We start from the raw sequence: 23,734 nt of genomic DNA on the forward strand, positions 1-23,734 counted from the left end.
TTTAAATTCCTTAAACAGATTGCTTTCAAATTAAACATCTGGGACAACTACAATGATGCAGATTTACTTGCTACATTAAAGATGCCAGCCATCTCTATGCGTCATAAGAAGAGAGATCTTATTACTTTTTACAATATTCTGCATGGTAGAGCTGCTGCTTCTTCTTTGCTCAATAAAATTAATATACTTACATGTTCCATCTAGAATCTAGACCTACCAGATCTATAGCTAGTTTCCATTACCCTATACATCGCACTAACTATGGATTTAACAACTTCATTTCAAGAACTGCCAGACTAGCCAATCAATATGATAACAAAGATTTCTTTGCAACCTTCGGCTCATTCTTGCGTCAGGTTTTGTGTACTCTTGACTTGAGTAATGGATATAGATAACTTTTTGTATTGCATTGTATAATAATACTTTTGTATAATAAAACTTTTTGTATAGATAACTTTTTGTATTGCATTTGATATAGATAACTTTTTGTATTGTAACCATAGATATAGTCAGTGTTATGAATTTATAGTTTAACATTATTGTAATTGGGCTTTAGAAATACAAATAAAATCCTTTTTTATAATTTTTCTATGACCAATATAAACTGAGATAAGGCATGTTAAAAGTTAGCGTTTTCGAGCTACGAAGAAATCTTTTCGAGCCAAGCTTACACAATCTTTTTTCAAACATACAATTAGATCTTTCAAAAAAAATAAATATTAAGTTTTTATCATAAAAATTGAGTGACGTAATCAAAATAAGGTCGGTACCTAACACAACCCCCTAACTACCCTCCTAATTAAAATTGATCTTCACCCTTCTGTAATTCTTTTATGTATATTATCAATACATTCAAGGAGTTTGATGTATTTAAAAGGCCTAATTTTAGAAAAATTGGTGTTTAACCCTTATCCGGGCAACACCTTTTACTTACGTAACCGGGCAACTCGGGTCTGTTGGGCCCACCACTGTTCTTGAATGTACTATTCATATTTACCCATATATTTCTAATATTCTTTTTTTATTTTTTATTAAAGTTAAATTTAAATTGTCTACATTAAAAAAAAGGTGCTACTATAGTATGCGGTCTACCTGGAGGGTGCGATGGTACACAAAAAAACTTTTGTAGAAAAAATATTTATTCACAAGTAATAAACATTTGGAGCCAAATAAAGACTTAATTAATAAATAAATAAAAACTTTTGTAAATCTAACAGGCCATTTTATTTGAAAAGAGGTGTTGATGTTTAGGCATACCCAAGAAAAAGATTACGGTATTGTTGCCTTTTATTATTGTGTGAAAACCAATCTGAGAAAATATTATGGTAATTAGCAACTTATGTATAAAGTACCGGCAAAAACAATCTTTACAAAATGAATAAAACACATAAGTCAGGAGAATATTATTATTTTACTTTTACAAATTAATACTTTGTCATATCAATTTACTATTTTAGTTGGGACTAAGCCACAAGATTAGCTTATTCCCAACTAGAATGGCAAATTAATATGACAAATTAAATTATTAAGTATTAGGTTAAAAAAACCATAGATTAGTAATTTATTTTTCTTTTATTTATTTGTCATTTATTTATTTTTAGGAGCTTAGTTGTTGACAATAACATCGATATCGAACGATTGATAGCAGATGCATTATTTATTTCAAAATATGTTTAGCTCCTACCTAACAATATTATTGCATTCTAATAATGATTATCAGTTAAAATTCATTTAGAATAGATATAACATCTATTGTAAGCGTCTCTTTGATGTCCACATCAAAGAGATGTTTACATTGGTTCTTACACCCTTAGACTCTATTATTGGATTTCCGGAATCATAAAAGTCGTTTAGATAATCCACAATAACATTACCTGACTGCCAGATTAACTTCCGTAACAAAGATTTAGACTTTATGTATAAATACAAATATGGTCTGGCGGGCCCGTGTTGCCCCTTGACGTGACAAAATTCTTTCGACGCAATAATTTCAAAAATAATAATGAATATTTTGAATAGCTCAATGATTATGTTGAAGGAAACATACTTCTAAACAAATGCAGTGATGCATAAAATTCAATAAATTTTTTTTGATCAGTTTATGATAAAATAATTGGCGTCTCGGGTCCGTTAGACCCACCTTGCCCGGATAAGGGTTAAAGATAAATTGATCTTTTGCAATTTCGTATTTTTCACCATTTTTTTTTTCAAAATATCTCCGAAAATACTGGAGATACGAAAAAAATGATATAGTACTAAATTGTAGCTTTTTTAACAATTTTCCAGTGCATATATTTTCTCTGCGGTGAATATTTAGCGACGTATAGCTGTGTAAAACCTCTATTTACGAGCAAACAGCCTCTTATTCGAGCCCTCTAAACTCACGCCACTTAAAAACTTAGGGATCTTACAGAATTTAATTTACATAGTCTTATAGTTATAGCTCTTCAAAAACCCTACAAAATCATTTGTGAAAAATTTCTTATTACCAAAAATGAAGGAGCTATGTTTATAGAACGAATTTATTTTTTGAATAATTCGAATAGCCCGATTGGGAGTGTAATAGAGCATTTTCAATGTATATAATACCACAGAACCTGACGAAAGTATATAATACCACAGAACCTGACGATGAAGATGACTAAAAAACTATGTATTTGTAAATTCGTATTTTTGTTTAAATAAATATTTTTGTACGTAATTCTAGTTTTTTCCATATAAATCTATTAAATTACTTATAAAATTGCAATGTTATTATCAATATATCACTACCTACATTCTAATTCTACGTATGAGGATTTTTAGGCGAAACAGTTAGAGGTTGATTCTGAGTATATTGCGCACGCTCTACTGAATTATTCTAATCCCAAGTACGAGAAATAATGTTTTCTCGTACTTGGGATTAGAATCATTCGGTAGAGCGTGCGCAATATACTCAGAATCAACCTCTAACTCTTTAGTCTAAAATTTCTCATACGTGATATTAGAATGTAGGTAGCGATATATGTAGTTTTAATCAATCAAACCCAAATTTTACCCATATTAAAGTTTACAATGTTTTTATATAATTTTTTACAATAAGGGGTAGTTTACACACCTAAAAATAATCAACACCCTTGAGCATGATATAGAATATAGAATATGAAGTACAGGGTGAGAGTATCCTAGTACCAAATTTTTATGCAAATCGATGCAAGCCAAAATCATTCTTTTAGATAAATAAATTTTTGAAGTTATTCTTCTTTTGGCGCGATTGAGAGTAAAATTTCATAAATCTGCGCGCATGCGCACACAGACAGTATGGCGTTTAGTTGCTAATCTTTCAAGATAGATATGTATGTATATTATGTATCAGTGCAAATAAGTCATTAAAGGAATATATTAGTGTTTTTAGTAAATGTATTATTTATTATAATTTTTGGATTTGTCTTTCTCTGTAGTAAGATAATAAAATATGTAGGTATAACATTTTTATATGTCTATTTGTCACCGTGTTGTTAATTATATCCGAAACTTACGTGTCACTTACAAGAAGCCCCGTGGCGCAGTTGGTAGAGCGGTGGGTCAGAGAACGGAAGCACACGGAAGGCCGCAGGGTTCCAATCCTGGACGATTCATATATATTTTTTAATTTTTGGTTGTTTTAATAAAAAATTTTTGAAAGTGGTAGATAAGAAAGTTAGTTTAATATTTAAATGAAATACAAATAACCTGTTAAGTATATTTACTTCGTTAAAATTATATAATAGAAGAATAACTTCTTACGTGCGTACAAAGTACACACACATTCTTTTTTATATATAGCTCTAACAAGGGTGGTTTTAAATAGTGGGTTGAAATATTATGATATTAAATCCTAAAGCAAAAAACAATCATTATTTAACTAATAAAAACCAAATGTTGACCATAATAAAGTTTAAAATATTATTTTATATGAATGAAGTAAAAGACAGACGTACTCTCAATCATTTATTGTAACTTGACGACCGGTTTCGCTCTCTAGACTTTGCAGAGCATCTTCAGGTCAACGGTTACAAGTCACTAAATGCTACAAATAAAAACCAGAGTTAGAACAATGTCTGGTTGTAAAAGATGCTAAATATCCATAAAATCAAGCCAATGTTAAACAACATACATAAAAATAGTGAAAAATAGCAGACAAATACATATGCATGTAAAATCGGGGGCGGTAACAAACGTCCCCAAGCTTACAAAAACATGCAAATGTGTATCGTCTATAATCATGCAATTATAACGTGTCGTACTTACATTCGGATACAAGGACCTACTACCTCAGTATTCATTAACATGATGTTTTTGCTTAAGTTATGCTAACGGGATATGGTGGAATAGACGGAGAATGTTACAAAGGTAAACAAGTTTATGGGGTTTGGGAATTCTTGAGGGTGAAGAGATAGTTGTTGAGAGACAGCCAACAAATCTGTGCCTGTTATTGTGTTTGTGAAGTAAACTATAGTGAATGTCATATATACAATTTTTTTAAAAAATTTGATGGTTTTAATGGTTTTAAAGATTTTTATTTCTATTTATTAAAAGATTTTGTTTTTATTTATATTTATTAAAAGACTTACTGCCTTACTAATAAAACACTCGTATTCTAAGGTTATTCCGTATTTATATCTAGAATAGTTATCCTAAGTATAAGGTAGATATAATACGAAAATAATTTGTTACCAATAAACTCGGTATAAGTTAGTTATAAGTATTCCCACTTTATTCCGAAATAATAGTTTGGCAACGGCGCAATCTTCTACACAAATGCATAAAACAACGATATGAAACGGGTGAAATATGTCAATTTTGACTTTTCTCTACAACTGACAAACCAAATTCCTTCATTTTTTAGAACTTTGTTATTGTCTGCTATATTTTAGTAAATCGTTATTTCGTATGTTGTATGTTGAGTTTGAGTATTTCATAAAATGGCTTCAAATAAAAGAGAACGTTGCATTAAATGGGAAACTAAAGAAAAAGTAAACAAATTGATTTATTTTACTTATAAATGCAATGTAAATACACTAATTTCAGCATATTTTGAAGAATATTGTGAGAGATTTTCTACATATTATAGAAAATAAAGACCTTATTATTCTTGTAAAGTGGAGGATAAGCCTCATCCTCGCTTGTTCACAGCAAGTGAATCACCTGTTAATTTTTCTAAAAACCTCACATCATCTTAAGGAAACCAGATTTTTATTGTGCAGTATTTGAAAAGGAATTTATGCTTTCTTTGAAAGTTTTCCTTTTTCGTGTAGTTTCCATCAGGTTAATTAAATTATCAACTTCCTCGTTAGCTGCAATACCTCTTAAACACATTTTTTTTATTACCTGTATATATCTACTCACAAAACAAATAAAAAAATAATATATTTTTCCTTCTGATGACTTTGACAGTCACAAAATAGGTTATACCAGACTTAAACAAGGGTGTGGGTCGGTATAAACTTGGACTAAATTCTTATACCAAGTATAACCTATACCTAAGTTATTCCATGTTTATTGGTAGTGATTTTGCCTATACCTGATTTATTCTCAGTATAACTTTTATACTTCGTTTATTAGTAACAGTGTTATATTTATTAATGTATGTGTTAGTGTAAGATTGACAACGTTTGGATCAAGACGGGTAGAATGTGTATTATATATGTTAGATGTGGATGTGCAGCTGTAACCTAAATTGTTAAGGTCAGTACTTCTTGATGTTTTAATGAAAGGAGTAGTGGTCGTGTAAGGGAAGACCAAACAGAAAGCTTAAAAAGTTGTAGCTAAAATAAAATATTATATATTTTATATAAAATAAAATATTTTATATTTTAGCTACAACTTTTTAAGCTTTCTGTTTGGTCTTCCCTTACACGACCACTACTCCTTTCATTAAAACATCAAGAAGTACTGACCTTAACAATTTAGGTTACAGCTGCACATCCACATCTAACATACATAATACACATTCTACCCGTCTTGATCCAAACGTTGTCAGTCTTACACTAACACATACATTAATAAATATAAGTCTTTTAATAAATATAAATAAAAACAAAATCTTTTAATAAATAGAAATAAAAATCTTTAAAACCATTAAAACCATCAAATTTTTAAAAAAATTGTATATATGACATTCACTATAGTTTACTTCACAAACACAATAACAGGCACAGATTTGTTGGTTGTCTCTCAACAACTATCTCTTCACCCTCAAGAATTCCCAAATCCCATAAACTTGTTTACCTTTGTAACATTCTTCGTATATTCCACCATATCCCGTTAGCATAACTTAATCAAAAACATCATGTTAATGAATACTGAGGTAGTATAGCTCCTTGTATCCGAATGTAAGTACGACACGTTATAATTGCATGATTATAGACGATATACATTTGCATGTGTTTGTAAGCTTGGGACGTTTGTTACCGCCCCCGATTTTACATGCATATGTATTTGTCTGCTATTTTCACTACTTTTATGTATGTTGTTCAACATTGGCTTGATCTCATGGATCTTTAGCATCTTTTACAACCAGACATTGTTCTAACTCTGGTTTTTTATTTGTAGCATTTAGTGACTTGTAACCGTTGACCTGAAGATGCTCTGCAAAGTCTAGAGAGCGAAACCGGTCGTCGGAAGTTACAATAAATGATTGAGAGTACGTCTGTCTTTTACTTCATTTAAAATGAACTCTCACATGCAACCCATTCAACATTTATTATTTTATAATTTTTTACAATTAGGGGTAGTTTTCACCCTTAAAAATTCAAAAGCGTGCAACGGCTCAATCTAAAAAATGAACTAAAGGGTGAAATGAGCCTAATCCCCAATTTTTGTAGAAATCGATGTATATACACCGTTCTTAGGCGTCAACGCCCTTCGGTAGGGATCTATGGGGGAGTATCACCGAGCCGCAAGCCCTTATCCCTTGCCGTACTGCTCCCTCATAGGTCGATCAGATGCCCGCATATTCCAGTCTAAGCGCCAGATTCATATTTAGAATTTTATACTGACGCGTTAGCCTTTTTGTTTTTCCGATGGCCTGGCTTGGGCTTGAACTCACGCGCCTCACAACGAAGTGAAGTGCGGGTCAGCCGCTAGTCGCACTGAACTATCCGATCGACGGATGTAGAAATCGATGCTGGACGAAAAAATTGCGAGGTTTTGCTATTTTTTCAGCTTTATTTCCTGACCTATTTAACACATTGCGTTCCACGTCGCGCGTCTCTCATATATGAGAGACACTGATATTTTGCCAGGGGCCACGTCCCTCATTTTTGATATACACGTATAACTAACTTTCATGGCCGTGGATATCAATGGCCCCTGATAGTAGCATCCCGATTAAAGCGTGGCACGCAATGTGTTAAACATGCCACAAAAAACAATTTCAGAATCTTGCTTAAAGTTTATATTTCGATTTTTATTTTAGGTTTTCCCCAAGACGAGAATACGCTGGAAAGTATGAAAACAATTGACACACATTCATGGAATGAAAAGCAACCTATGAGTCAGACAGCTGAAGAAACAACATTGAAATGTGAAATCTGTTTTAAGCTGTTTGCTAACAAAAAGCGTTTAAAGGAACATATGAGAATTCATTCTACTCAAAAACTTCACAAGTGTGATATTTGTCCTAAGCAGTTTACTAGAGAAAGTAATTTGAAAACACATTTGAGATTGCACTCTGGGGAGAAACCTTACAAGTGTGAGATTTGTTTTAAGCAATTTAGTCATAAAATTTCCTTGAAAACACATTCGAAAGAGCACACTGGGGAAAAACCTCATGAGTGTGAAATTTGTTTAAGGCAGTTTACTCAATTAGGGAATTTGAAAAGCCATATGAAAGTGCACACTGGGGAAAAAACTTACAAGTGTGAAATTTGTTCTAAGCAATTTAGTCAACATGGAAATTTGAAAATTCATTTAAGGATACATACTGGAGAAAAGCCTCACAAGTGTGAAATTTGTCTTAAGCAGTTTATCCACAAGCGTTCATTACAATGTCACATGCATGTCCACACCGGAGAAAAACTTTACAAGTGCAAAATTTGTTTGAAACAGTTTAGCCTAGCCTTTAATTTGAAAACACATTTGAAAGTACACACTGGAGAAACGCCTAAGTGCGAAATTTGTTTTAAAGAGTTTTCTACACCAGGTAATGTGAAAGAACATTTGAGATTGCACACTGGGGAAAACCTTATACAGGGTGAGGCAAATAAAGGGCCTATTAGAAATATCTCGAGAACTAAAGGCAACAGAATCATGAAAATTGGAATAAAGGGGTTTTGAAGGATGATCTATTAAATGAAAATATTGTCATCTCTTTGCAACTTCCGGTTATATAACTTCGTTTTTTTAAATGGGACACCCTGTATATTTTTACATTTTTTGATTCTCTTCGATGTCTTCTTTCTTAAAATATGAGGTTTTGTAATATTATACAGGGTATTTTAAAAGATAATTACGTTTTTTTATTAATTTCGTAGCAAAATTAACACCCTGTAGAATTGTAGTAGTTTGACATCTAAAACTCTACTTACGTTCAAATGATTTTTAATATACTCTACTATTGTTAAGAATCATTAGTATAGCTAAATTTTTAATTTTAGTATACAGGGTTGGTCGAAACTCGGAATGAGTATTTTCTGAGTTTTCTTAAATGGAACACCCTGTATTTTAGTATTGTAATGAAATGATATTTTGTGGTACTTTTTTATTTCTTAAGCATTCCCTATACCAACTGCTTTAATTTGTGCTTAATTGTTAATCGCACCAACAATCTTAACTAAGTAGGTATTTCGATAGCTAAGCCATTATTGGTAATTTTAAGGACCAGTCTGGATTAATATGTATTTATTTCTGAAAAATTATTTGGGATTGAGTATTTTCACGGCCAACCTAATAAAATTTTACGTATTTTTTGTTGCAATTAATGCTTGAATCACCAATAACTCACAAATTAAAGCAGTTAGGTATAGGAAATGCTTAAGAAATAAAAAAGTACTATAAAATATCATTTCACTACAATACAAAAATACAGGGTGTTCCATTTAAGAAAACTCAGAAAATACTCATTCCGAGTTTCGACCAACCCTGTATACTAAAATTAAAAATTTAGCTATACTAATGATTCTTAACAATAGTAGAGTATATTAAAAATCATTTGAACGTAATAGGCTATTGATTATATTCAAAATAAGATAGCTAAAAGGAACTACAACCTTAACGGGGTTTTATTATTTGATATGGTCAATGGACATCTATATATGAAAAAACCGCGGAGTGCTACCATTTAAAGGGGTGCGTTTTTGAGAAATGGGTGAATTAGTCCCTGGGCACAGGTTACATTAGGGTGAGTTCTATGCACTTTTGGTACAAATACGTCTACATAAAAATTGTTCCTGGTTAAATTTCCTTTCTAAATATAACTTTTTAAAGTCAAAGATACTTTTTTTACAAAAATATATTCAAAAGAAAAAGCAAAAAGAAACCCAAAAGAAAGAAATTTTGTTTTTTGTCCCATAACTTTTGTCCACGGGGATATAGGTATAGACATTGCTTCACAGAAAAAAAAACTTACATATTTTCTATTTAAAATTATGTTTGGTAGAGGTCATTAGGATTTACAGTTTTCAAAATATGATTTTTCAAATTTCGCCACTTACAGCAATTTTGGGCAATTTTCTTTGTTATTTCGCAAATATTGTTTTGTAACTTTAGGTATATGCAATGGTACACGTAGTAGGAATAGAAATCAATTACCTTTAAAATGGTCTACTGTATAACGTTGTACGACTTTTTTATGATTAGAGATTATGGTTTTTCAAGGTTTTATACTTTTAACGATTTTTTTATAATATAATATAAAAATAAAATAAAATTATTATATAATATATTATATATTCATAAAAATATTATTATTTATTATATATTAATATATTATTAATATATATATTATATATTAATAAAAAAAATTTTTACATTTTTTACGATTATTTTTGAAATTTCTCATTATAACTTTTTTTTCTTGTACATGAATATACTATCTATATAGGGTGAGGCAGATAAAGGGCCTATTAGAGATATCTCGAGAACTAAAGGCAACAGAATCATGAAAATTGGAATAAAGGGGTTATGAAGAGTGATCTATTTAATGAAAATATTTTCATCTATTTTCTACTTCCGGTTATACCGGAAGTTGCTCATAACTTCGTTTTTTTTAATGGGACACCCTGTATATTTTTACATTTTTGGATTTTCCTCGATGTCTCCTTTCTTAATATATGACGTTTTATATTATTATACAGGGTAGTTTAAAAGATAATTACGTGTTTTTATTAATTTCGTAGCAGATTTCACACCCTGTAGAATTATAGTACTTTGACATCAAAAACTCTATTTACGTTCAGATGATTTCTAATATAGTCTACTATTGTTAAACATTATTAGTATAGCTATATATTGAATTTTAGTATACAGAGTTGGTCAAAACACGGAATGAATATTTTCTGAGTTTTCTTAAATGGAACACCATGTATTTTAGTATTGTAATGAAATTATATTTTATGGTACTTTTTTATTTTATAAGCATTCCCTATACCTATCTGCTTTAATTTGTGAGTTATTGGTGATTCAAGCCAAACATTAATTGCAACAAAAAATACGTGAAATTTTATTAGGTTGGCTTTGAAAATATTCAGTCACAAATAATTTTTCGGAAATAAATATATATTAATCTAGACTGATCGTTAAAATTCCCAATAATGGTTGAGCTATCAAAATACTTACGTAGTTAAGATTCTTGGTGCGATTAAGTATTAAGCACAAATTAAAGCAGTTAGGTATAGGGAATGCTTAAGAAATAAAAAAGTACCATAAAATATCATTTCAATACAATACTAAAATACAGGGTGTTCCATTTAAGAAAACTCATAAAATACTCATTCCGAGTTTCGACCAACCCTGTATACTAAAATTAAACAATTAGCTATACTAATAATTTCTGACAATAGTAGACTATATTGAAAATCATTTGAACAAAAATAAAGTTTTTGATGTCAAACTACTTTAATTCTACAGGGTGTGAAAGTTGCTACGAAATTAATAAAAGAACGTAATTATTTTTTAAACTACCCTGTATAACAATACAAAACCTCGTATTTTAAGAAATAAGACTTCGAGTAGAATCCAAAAATGTAAAAATATATAGGGTGTCCCATTTAAAAAAACGAAGTTATAGGCAACTTCCGGTATAACCGGAAGTAGCAAATAGATAAAAATATTTTCATTAAATAGATCACTCTTCAAAACCCCTTCTTACCAATTTTCATGAGTCTGTTGCTTTTAGTTCTCGAGATATTTCTAATAGGCCCTTTATCTGCCTCACCCTGTATAGTCCTGTCGCCAGGGGGGGTACAACGGCCTCGTTAATTCAGATGGACTTACCCAAATTTTTTTTATGTATTTTGACCCGTAGAACACGAATTTTTTGGGTAACAGTTGATCCGGATGTCGATAAGATTGTTATAGACCAAGAACTTGAGGAATCAAATAACAGCGATTTTTGGCAAAACAAAACAATATTTTGTATTTTTTGGGTCATTTTAAGCAAAAAATATTTCTACAAGTTTTTTAGTAGGATGCACAGTTTTCGAGATAAACGCGGTTGAACTTTCAAAAAATCGAAAAACTGCAATTTTTAAACCCGAATAACTTTTGATTAAAAAATAAAATAGCAATTCTGCTTAGCGCCTTTGAAAGTTCAAGTCAAATTATGTCGGTTTTGATTATTTGCATTGCTAAAAATTTATTGTGTTATTGCTAAACAAAGCTACAAACAACTAGTGCGTGAGTGATGTTTCTATGATTTCTCATTTAAAATCGAACGAGTAGGTAGAATAGGTACTAGTGCAATCAAGACTATTTCTACGTTACATGCGTTAAAACGCATGTAAAAGCACGGGAAACCCTACGTGTTTATAGCTTTGTTAAACAATAAAAAAATAAATTTTTACCAATGCAAATAATCAAAACCGATATAATTTGACTTAAACTTTCAAATGCGGTAAGCAGACTTGCTATTTTATTTTTTAATCAAAAGTTATTCGGGTTCAAAAATTGCAATTTTTCGATTTTTTTAAAGTTCAACCGCGTTTATCTCGAAAACTGTGCATCCTACGAAAAAACTTGTAGAAATATTTTTTACTTAAAATGGCCCAAAAAATACAAAATATTGTTTTGTTTTGCCAAAAATCGCTGTTATTTGATTCCTCAAGTTCTTGGTCTATAACAATCTTATCGACATCCGGATCAACTGTTACCCAAAAAATTCGTGTTCTACGGGTCAAAATACATAAAAAAAACTTGAGTAAGTCCATCTGAATTAACGAGGCCGTTGTACCCCCCCTGGCGACAGGACTAGTATATTGCGCAACAAAGAGGGCTTACTTTCTGTTCTTTAAACTGGTGTATCATCTATATTTAAATACATAATGGAAACCGAGTGATTCTTTGATATTTTTTTACCTGTATTATTTAAAATTATTTCTTTTACAAAAATTACATAAACATTAGTCTTAAAAAACATCACTTTAGTTAAAATTATTTAAACGTTGACATTTAAAAAATTTTCAAAATCAAAGTCCATCTCTTCGTTAGCATTAGCTTCAATATCTTCCTCTGACACCTCAGTTATCTTAGAGTTCCCACAATGAGTACCCATGCACATGCACCCTTTGCAGAATATTGAACAACTAATTGCTATCTTCCTACAACGGCAGTTTTTTGTACATCCTTTGGTACATTTACATGCTACATATTTTTTCAAGCAAAGCTTGCGGTGCAGGAGCTTTGACAGTAAATATTGGAATTAATCCATATTTTGATGTTTGCCCGGCCGAGTCAAGTGGATCCAAAGTATTACCTATAAAAATAAGATTCAATCATAACACACAATCACATAAAAAAGTTATAATGAGGAATTTAAAAAATATCTAAACTCAAAAATCTTTGCTTAAAAGTACTTATTACAATTTGAAAAAGCATATCTCATTCAAAAATAACCCTAGAATTTTTTATAATACACCATTTTAAAGTAAACAGAATAAGCTTTCTTTTTATTATATATTATATACCATATAGAAAAAAAAGTTATAATGGGAAATTTAAAAATACTCGTAAAAAATATAAAAAGTCGTTAACAGTATAAAGCCTTGAAAAAGATAACCTCCTTAAAAGAAGTCGTACAACATTATACAGTAGACCATTTTAAAGGTAATTAATTTCTATTCTTCTTACATGTACCATTGCATATACCTGTACAAGAATTCATCTGTACTCATTAGATATCTTTTAAAAACACCCTTTAATTATCTACGCTAATTTCTTTCGGTTATTTAAATGTCATCATAAACAATTCCAACCTTCTTTCGTTACATAAACATTGTTGACCTAGATCGTGAGGTGTAATTATACATACAGCCACTATAAACACTTTTCAGGGTCGACGCTGACTTTGCACTTTTAAATATATTTATACAACCAAAACATAATAAGGGAATCCTCATTACACATTCCACATTCGTCATTCTATTTTATTAGATGTAAGATTATTCACATTAAAAGATAGTGTCATCTACACTCCGCGAGACGACGTTACGTAGGTTGCTACCAGCTTGTACTCATGCGAGTATAATAAAACAACTTCAACAGTGAAACGACTATTAATCATTCCACCCCTCGGATAAGGGTTAACCACCCTTACTGGGAGAAGATAGCCCTAGTAATCCTGGACTATCATATGGCGATCCAAGACCAGGGAAGAAACTGAAGTAAACTGGAACGAGAAATGGAAAGAAAAACGTCTATGGCTGAGGATCTGGTACCTCGACCACCCTAGAATACAGTGTGGTATGTAGGAAGGATGGAGACAGCAGGCCTGACATGGAGCTAAATGGAACTTGGTATGGAGATGGAACATCGTGGGACGATATTTCCACGATATTTCTTAACAAATGAATGATATAGCAGTAATGTAAGGTATATTTCTAGTATTTTTATCTATTTATTTTTAATTATCTTTATGGGCATTATTGGAATTTTTTTTAACACATATTAAAGTTATTCACATGGCATATTACCATTATTATTTGAGGTATATATTATTTATATTATTTATTACGAGGGTACATTTTTGCAATTTTTTTTATGATTTTAATATTTGCTATCGTAAATATACACTATCAATATAAATATACGATATAAATATATAACAAATATACGCTATATGCATAATACATTTACATTATTATTCTAACTACTTATTTACAAGGGTTAATATAACGTTATTTATTTTTGAACTATTATTTATTATTATTGCAATTTTTTTTTACATATTTTTACCATATATTGACGTATTATTTTATCTCGTTATTTTTTACTATATATCTATATACCACATATCTATATACACCGTAAGACTATCGAATTTATATTTTCGCTAAGAAGTGCAGGAACTGAGGATAGAAAATTATGTATAAATGAGTAGCAACAAAGTTACTTGGGAAGATTTTGTCAAAATAGTTGAGGAAATTGCGCAAGAAGTAGGAAGACAAAGCAGAAGGGTCTTAAAGAAAAAAGTACCGAAATCTAAGGACATACAGGAAGAAGTAACGACACAGCTAATTAAATCTTATAACAAGTTCACGCACTTAACTAAGAAAAACTGGGAAGCACTTTCGGACAAACAGAGGGAAGCGTGCAACAAATATTTTGGAAAAATCAGAGACAAAGTTATACGCTCATTTCAAGCAGTAAATGTAAGAACAGTGGTTCCAAATTCAATACATCAAACAATCGACGAGGAAGTTGAAGAGGAACAAAGCGACGAGGAAGTAGAAGAAGGAAAAAGCGACGAGGAAGTAGAAGAAGAAATAATTAACGACGAAATAAAAGAGGAAAAAGGTGACATAAAACAAGATACAACAATATTAAACATGGCTCTGACAATCAATGAATTTTTGAATATCGCAAGCAAGATATTGCCCAACGAGTTCGATGGAAGCGCAGGGAAATTACAACCATTTTTGGACGCATTAGAACTACTTGGAAAATTGGCAGAAGGTCATGAAGACACAGCTGTAACGCTAATAAAAACACGACTTACCAATAAGGCTAGGAACTTAATAACCACGGAAGATACGATTCCACGGATAGCTGAAGCACTGAAGATAGAACTAAGAGGTGATAATCCGAAGAATTTAATAGCCAAATTAGCCAAGAAAAGGCAAGGGCATAGAGATGCAGCAGTGTACGCATCTGAAGTGGAAGAGTTAGCAGAACAATTAAAAGTAGCATACATAGCGGAAGGAGTGCCACTGGAGTTAGCGAAGAAATATACGACGGAAACAGTAGTAACAACAATGAAACGAAACGTTAATGCAGAGAAAGCTAAGCTAATACTGGAAGCAGGTAACTTTACATCACCGCAGGAAGTAGTATTTAAATTTTTATCGATCGATACGACTGAAGAAAATGCACAAGGAAGAGTCTTAAATTATAGGACAAACTACGAGAATAGGAGAGGACAGCAGCAATACAGAAGAGGATACCATAACAAATATGACAGAGGAAGAAGAAATAACTTCGGACAACGGAACGAAGGAGAAGCAACGGACAATCAACGAAATTATTCGAACAGAAGATACAGACAATTTAACAATCAAACATACAGAGGAAACCAGAGAGGAGGACGTAACAGGAACGTAAGGTTACTAGAGATAGAGGACAGTCAAGAAGAACAAGAAAACCAGCAGTTGGGGTTTTGAATGAACAAGAAGTTGGAAGCACACAGGCAGAAATAAAATATAACATTTACAACTTCGACCTGAACCTAACGAACTTTGTACGAATGAAAACAGGAATCCTTGAAAACACAAGCACCTTTATCATAGACACAGGAGCTGATATTTCAATACTAAAATGTTCACAAGATTTTATGAAGAAACAGGTGAAACCAAACACAAAGGCGAAAATAAAAGGAGTCACTAAAGGAGAGTTGCAAACAATGGGAGAAGTTGAGACAACACTAGAAGTAAAAGGAACTCGATTCGAACACATCTTTCAATTGGTAGAACCTAACTTTCCAATTCCAACAGACGGAATCATTGGGAGAGACTTTATTTCTAACTTTCAATGTATACTGGACTACGCAAACCTTAAAATGCACATTAAAGAGGACAACGATTGTTACATTAGTACGAAAATTCTGGATAATATAGATAATGACACCATAATAATACCACCCCGATGTGAAATTTACAGAATAGTCAAAATTTTTCAAACGCTAAGGAACGACAGGATAGTGGAGCAACAAGAAATACAACCAGGAATATTCATAGCAAGAGCAATTATTTCAAGTAATAATCCATACATCAAAATTTTGAACACAACATACGAAACAGTAAATGTAGAGGCAAGCACAATCAGGACGTTGGACATTAAACTATTCAATATATATATAGACTAGTCAACGACAGCAAGGATAGGAAAAAAGAATTACGAGAATCACTGAAATTAGACATACCAGAATATATACGAGATAACTTAGTATCGTTATGCGAAGAATATGCAGACATATTCGCCCTAAGGCATGATATGTTAACCTGTAACAATTTCTACGAACAGAAACTAAGAGTTAAAGACCAAACTCCGGTATATATCAAGAATTATAGGACACCTCATGCGCAAACAGAGGAATTAAATCGACAAGTACAAAAACTAAGAGACCAAGGAATCATAGAACCATCTAAATCCGAGTACAACAGCCCAGTAGTACTGGTACCGAAAAAAGCTATAGATGGAGGAAAAGCATGGAGATTATGCATAGATTTTAGACAATTGAACAAGAAGATAGTTACAGACAAATTCCCATTACCAAGAATAGATTCGATATTAGATCAACTAGGAAGAGCAAAATGGTTTTCAGTTATAGACTTAATGTCAGGTTTTCATCAAATACCATTAGAAAAGTCATCGAGAAAATACACATCGTTTAGCACGGAAAACGGAGCATTTCAATTTACCAGATTACCTTTTGGATTAAATGTAAGCCCGAATAGCTTTTCAAGAATGATGTCAATAGCATTTTCAGGATTAACACCAGACAAAGCATTTCTTTACATGGACGATATAGTAGTAATTGGAATATCCGAAAAACATCACCTAGACAACCTGAAAAAGACATTTGAGACATGTCGAAAATTCAATTTAAAACTTAACCCAGGAAAATGTCAATTTTTTAGGAGGGAAGTAACATATTTAGGACATGATCTTTCTCAAGAGGGAGTATCACCCGACAAAGCGAAGTATGCAGCAATTGAACAATATCCGACACCTAAGACAGCGGAAGAAACAAAGAGATTTGTAGCATTTTGCAACTATTATAGACGTTTTATTAAAAATTTTGCGGAAATATGCAGACCACTCAACAGATTATCGAGGAAAGGAGTAGAATTTTTTTGGTCTGAGGAGTGTGAAAAAGCATTCAAAAAGCTTAAAGCATCTCTGACGAAACCACCAATTTTAAAATATCCTGATTTCAACAAACAGTTTATCCTAACAACAGACGCATCCAATGAGAGTTGTTCAGCAATCCTAAGTCAAGATTACAACGGAATAGACCTACCTATAGCATATGCATCAAGAAGTTTTAGTAAAGGAGAATGTAATAAACCTATAATCGTTAAGGAATTACTAGCGATTCATTGGGGAATTAATTATTTTAAATGTTATCTATATGGAGCACCAACATTCAAAGTAAAAACACACCATAAACCTTTGACACACCTATTTGCAATGAAAGAACCAACCTCAAAACTCACGAGGATCAGATTAGACCTAGAAGAATATGACTTCGAAATAGAGTATATAACAGGGAAAAGTAACTACGCAGACAGCCTTTCAAGAATAACATTGCATCAACTAAAGAACCTATACATAGACAACATCCATATACTAGCTATAACAAGAGCTCAAGCAAGAGAAAAGGAGAAGGAAGCAAGACAAACAAAGGCTGAAAGTGAACTCGCACTACAGCCAGAAGCCACCAAACAGACAGTAAGGAAGGTACTAAATAATTTAGAGGCGCATAGACTACCAATTTTGTCCTTTGGAGCAGAACTAATCTCACCAAGACTGAGCATTAGGGCCAAAAACAAAATAAAATGCAGCAAAAGCATAGCTACAGGATTGGATCATTTCGATTTAAACCAAGCGTTGGCACAGCTCGATAAGCTGGCGGTAGAGAATGCAGTACGTAAAGTAAAGATATACGTAAATGATATTATTTTTAAATTGTGCACAATTGATGAATTTATTAAAGAAGGAAATAAAAAATTGAAGAATATAGAAATATACATATGTGAAGTACCAGAAACAATAAAAGATGAAAAAGAAAAACACAGATTAATAGAAGAATACCATAATCACCCGATGTTCGGAGGACACGTAGGGAATAATAGACTAATAAAGAAGCTAAAGGCAAGATTCCGATGGAAAAATTTGGAAAAAGACGTAAGAAAATACGTTAAACAATGCCACAAATGTCAAATTAACAAACCGAAAAGAACACATGTCGAAGAGTTCGTGATATCGGACACATCTTCCAAACCATGGGACATAGTATACATAGATACAATAGGTCCATTCACTAGAAGTAATGAAGGTAATAGATATTGTATCACAATGTTGTGTGAACTGACAAAATACGCGGTCAGCATACCAGTGTGCAATAAAGAAGCAGAGACAATAGCAAGAGGAATCTTTGATCATTTCATACCAACATACGGACTCATGAAGCAAATAAGAACAGACCAAGGCACAGAGTATAAGAACGAAGTAATGCAGGAATTAACAGAGCTATTAAAAATAGAGCACAACTTTTCAACGGCATACCACCCACAGTCCATTGGAAGTTGCGAAAAACTACACAGAACGTTGAACGAGTACGTAAGAGCATTCATAGACGAAGACAGAGAAAATTGGGATGTGTGTTGCAGAATGTTCACATACTGCTACAATACAACCCCTAACGCGTATCATGGATACACACCGTTCGAACTGCTATATGGCAGGAAGGTTAACCTACCGGAAGACCTTACACAGGAGATTCAACCATGTTACAATATAGATGCCTACTACAATGAGTTACGATACAAACTACAAAGCGCACACGAGAGAGCCAGAACCTTCTTATTAAAACACAAAAAAGAGCGGCAAGAAAAGAATAAGCTCAAAGCAACACCTCAAAACTTTAAAATAGGAGACCTAGTCCTGGTAAAAAGGGAAGAGAATGGTAAGTTTGATAGTCTTTATGTAGGTCCTTTCACAATAACAGAAGTAAATAACGTTAATTGTAAAATCAGAATAGAAAACAATAAAATCAAGGAAATACATAAGAATAGATATATGCTTACAATCCGAAAACACAGTGAGTGACAAGTGTGATGAAACAATGTTGTTAAACGAACATTTTTATTTATGTATTTACGTAGTTTTAGGAAGTTTGTATATAAAATAAATTTTTTGTATTGATGACAACACAGTATGGGTTGGTAGCACTACTTGCAAAATTTTCTGCCCGTAGTCAGAAAATTCTTAGGAGGGAAAGGTGTACAAGAATTCATCTGTACTCATTAGATATCTTTTAAAAACACCCTTTAATTATCTACGCTAATTTCTTTCGGTTATTTAAATGTCATCATAAACAATTCCAACCTTCTTTCGTTACATAAACATTGTTGACCTAGATCGTGAGGTGTAATTATACATACAGCCACTATAAACACTTTTCAGGGTCGACGCTGACTTTGCACTTTTAAATATATTTATACAACCAAAACATAATAAGGGAATCCTCATTACACATTCCACATTCGTCATTCTATTTTATTAGATGTAAGATTATTCACATTAAAAGATAGTGTCATCTACACTCCGCGAGACGACGTTACGTTGGTTGCTACCAGCTTGTACTCATGCGAGTATAATAAAACAACTTCAACAGTGAACCGACTATTAATCATTCCACCCCTCGGATAAGGGTTAACCACCCTTACTGGGAGAAGATAGCCCTAGTAATCCTGGACTATCATATACCTAAAGTTACGTAGAAAAAAGTTACAGAACAATATTTGCGAAATAACAAGGAAAATTGCCCAAAATTGCTGTGAGTGGCGAACTTTGAAAAACATATTTTGAAAACTGTAAATCCTAATGACCTCTACTAAACATCATTTTAAAGATAAAATATGTAAGTTTTTTTTCTGTGAAGCAATGTCTATACCTATATCCCCGTGGACAAAAGTTATGGGACAAAGAAGAAAATTTCTTTCTTTTGGGTTTCTTTGTGCTTTTTCTTTTGAATATATTTTTGTAAAAAAAAGTATCTTTGACTTTAAAAAGTTATATTTAGATAGGGAATTTAACCAGGAACAATTTTTATGTAGAGTTGTTTGTACCAAAAGTGCATAGAACTCACCCTAATGTAACCTGTGCCCAGGGACTAATTCACCCATTTCTCAAAAACGCACCCCTTTAAATGGTAGCACTCCGAGGTTTTTTCATATATAGAGATTCATTGAAAATATGAAATAATAAAACCCCGTTAACGTTGTAGTTCCTTTCTATAGTACATAATCAATAGCCTATAAGTAGAGTTTTAGATGTCAAACTACTACAATTCTACAGGGTGTGAATGTTGCTACGAAATTAATAAAAAAACGTAATTATCTTTTAAAATACCCTGTATAATATTACAAAACCTTATATTTTAAGAAAGAAGACATCGAAGAGAATCCAAAAATGTAAAAATATACAGGGTGTCCCATTTAAGAAAACGAAATTATAAGCAACTTCCGGTATAACCGGAAGTTGCAAAGAGATGAAAATATTTTCATTTAATAGATCATCCTTCAAAACCCCTTTATTCCAATTTTCATGATTCTGCTGCCTTTAGTTCTTGAGATATTTCTAATAGGCCAGTTGTCTGCCTCACCCTATATACAGGGTGTCCCAGACTAATTTATTCAGGCTATATCTCTTAAAGCAATAGAGATTTTCGAATGGGACAAAAACTGATATATTCCATTTGTAATACACTTTAATACACCCATACCTCGCTATACGGCCGCTCTTTATACGGCATTTCTCTATTCGTTTAAGAAATATAGCCTGGATAAATTAGTCATGGACACATAATTTAAAAAAATAAACTTATATTTTCTTGATTACTTACGAACCAATTTTATTTTTAAAAATCTGTTGAATAGACAATAGAAGATCACATCCAAAACTACAAAAAAATGTACAGGTTGCTATTAAAAAAATTTAAGTTAGGGGTTGTAACTAAGGGATGAATATTTAGCGGATGAATTTTTTCTACGTCATATTAAAGTGTATTACAAATGGAATAGATCAGTTTCTGTCCCATTCTAAAATCTCTATTAGTTTAAGAGATATAGTCTGGATAAATTAGTCTGGGACACCCTGTATATACAGGGTGAGGCAGATAAACAGCCTATTAGAAATATCTGGAGAACTAAAGGCAACAGAATCATGAAAATTGGAATGGAGAGGTTTTGAAGAGTGATCTAGTTAATGAAAATGTTTTCATCTATTTGATGCTTCCAGTTATACCGGAAGTTGCTCATAACTTCTTTTTTTTTTAAACGGAACACCCTGTATATTTTTTAGATTTTTGGATTCGCCTCGATGTCTTTATTCTTAAAATATGAGGTTTTGTAAGTTATACAGGGTAGTTTAAAAGATAATTACGTTTTTTTCTTAATTTCATAGCAATATTCACACCCTGTAGAATTGTAGTAGTTTGACATAAAAAATTCTATTTATATTCAAATGATTTTTAATATACAGGGTGAGGCAGATAAAGGCCTATTAGAAATATCTCGCGAACTAAAAGCAACAGAATCATGAAAATTGGCACGAAGGGGTTTTGAAAAGTGATCTATTTAATGAAGATATTTTCATATATTTGCTACTTCCGGTTATACCGGAAGTTGCTTATAACTTCGTTTTTTTAAATGGAACACACTGTATATTTTTACATTTTTGGATTCTCCTCGATATCTTCTTTCTTAAAATATGAGGTTTTGTAATATTATACAGGGTAGTTTAAAAGATAATTACGTTTTTTTCTAAATTTCGTAGCAACATTCACACCCTGTAGAATTGTAGCAGTTTGACAACAAAAACTCTGTTTATGTTTAAATGGTTTTTAATATAGTCTACTATTGTTAAGAATTGTTAGTATAGCTATTTTTTTAATTTTAGTATACAGGGTTGGTCGAAACTCGGAAAGAGTATTCTCTGAGTTTTCTTAAATGGAACACCCTATATTTTAGTATTGTAATGAAATGATATTTTATGATACTTTTTTATTTCATAAGCATTCCCTATACCTAACTTCTTTTATTTGTGCTTAATTGTTAATTGAACCAACAATCTTAATTACGTAGTTATTTTGATAGCTCAACCATTATTGCTAATTTTAAGGATCAGTCTAGATTAATATGTATTCATTTCCAAAAAATTATTTATGATTGAATATTTTCACGGCCAACGTAATAAAATTTCACGTATTTTTTGTTACAATTAATATTTGGCTTGAATCACCCATAACTCATAATTTAAAGCAGTTCGGTATAGGGAATGCTTAAGAAATAAAAAAGTACCATGAAATATCATTTCATTTCAATACTAAAATATAGGGTGTTCCATTTAACAAAACTCAGAAAATACTCATTCCTAGTTTTGACCCACCCTGTATACTAAAATTCATTTGAACATCAATAGAGTTTTTGATGTCAAACTACTACAATTCTACAGGGTGGGAAAATTGCTACGAAATTATTAAAAAAACGTAATTATCTTTTAAACTACCCGGTACAACAATACAAAACCTCATATTTTAAGAAAGAAGACATGGATGAGAATCCAAAAATGTAAAAATATACAGTGTGTCCCATTAAAAAAACGAAGTTATAAGCAATTTCCGGTATAACCGGAAGTAGCAAATAAGTGAAAATATTTTCATTAAATAGATCACTCCTCAAAACCCCTTCAGGCCAATTTTCATGATTCTATTGCCTTTAGTTCTCGAGATATTTCTAATAGGCCCTTTATCTGCCTCACCCTATATAGTAGTTCCATTTTATCTTTTCCCATGTGACACGATTCACTTTCAAACAAATTAAATCAAAACATAAAGTGAAACATACGCCGATGTGTGTAGTATATACTCGTAGTGTACAGTATACAAAATGTATATAAACATCGACATTCGTTTCACTTTATGTTTTGACTTAATTTGTTTGAAAATTAATCGTGACGCATGAGAAAAGTTAGAGTAGACGAACAATAGTCTACTATTGTTAAGTATAGTTAGTATAACTAAATTTTTAATTTTAGTATACAGGGTTGGTCGAAACTCTGAATGAGTATTTTCTGAGTTTTCTTAAAAGGAACATTTATTTGTATTTTAGTATTGTAATGAAATGATATTTTATGGTGCTTTTTTATTTCTTAATCTTTAAACCCTGTCCATATTTAAAATTACACTTACACTACCCTGGGGTACACTAGTACCCCATTAAAAAAAAGTCAAAAACTAGTGTTTGAATGAATTTATTAAAACAACTTTTTAACATAA

This window comes from Diabrotica virgifera, chromosome 3, assembly GCF_917563875.1.
Source record: "Diabrotica virgifera virgifera chromosome 3, PGI_DIABVI_V3a".
NCBI lineage: Eukaryota > Metazoa > Arthropoda > Insecta > Coleoptera > Chrysomelidae > Diabrotica > Diabrotica virgifera.